Here is a 477-nt window from a genome sequence, read left to right as displayed (position 1 = left end):
AAATAGTGCTGTGATGAACATGGGTATGCATATGACTATTCTTGCCATGTCTCTCATTTCTTTAGGATACATACTAGTAATGGAATGGCTGTGTCAAATGGTATTTCTAATTGCAGCTTTTTAAAGAATTGCCATACTGCATGCCACAGTGGTTGTACCATTTCAGAGTTCCACTAGCAGTGTATGAGAGTCCCAATCTCTCTGTATCCTCACCAGCATTTGTTATTTTCTGTCTTGTGGAACTTTGTTACTAGTACTGGGGCAAGATAGTGTATCATTGCTATTTAGCCACTCCTTGGAAGGAAGTTTGGGAATCTTCTTCTGTAAAGATACCACCTGAGAAACTGAAGGAGGGTCGCTATGAGTCAGGTCTGACTAGAGGCAAATAACAACATCAATGACTAATGATCGTGAGCTTTTCTTTGTATGTTTGTTGGCTGCCTGAATATCCCTCTTGGTGAAGTGTCTATTCATGTC

This window comes from Orycteropus afer, unplaced genomic scaffold, assembly GCF_000298275.1.
Source record: "Orycteropus afer afer isolate SDZICR_OR568_19922 unplaced genomic scaffold, OryAfe1.0 scaffold00899, whole genome shotgun sequence".
Taxonomy (NCBI): Eukaryota; Metazoa; Chordata; class Mammalia; order Tubulidentata; family Orycteropodidae; genus Orycteropus; species Orycteropus afer.
The sequence above is the reverse complement of the archived record's forward strand: the minus strand, read 5'-3'. Positions refer to the sequence as shown.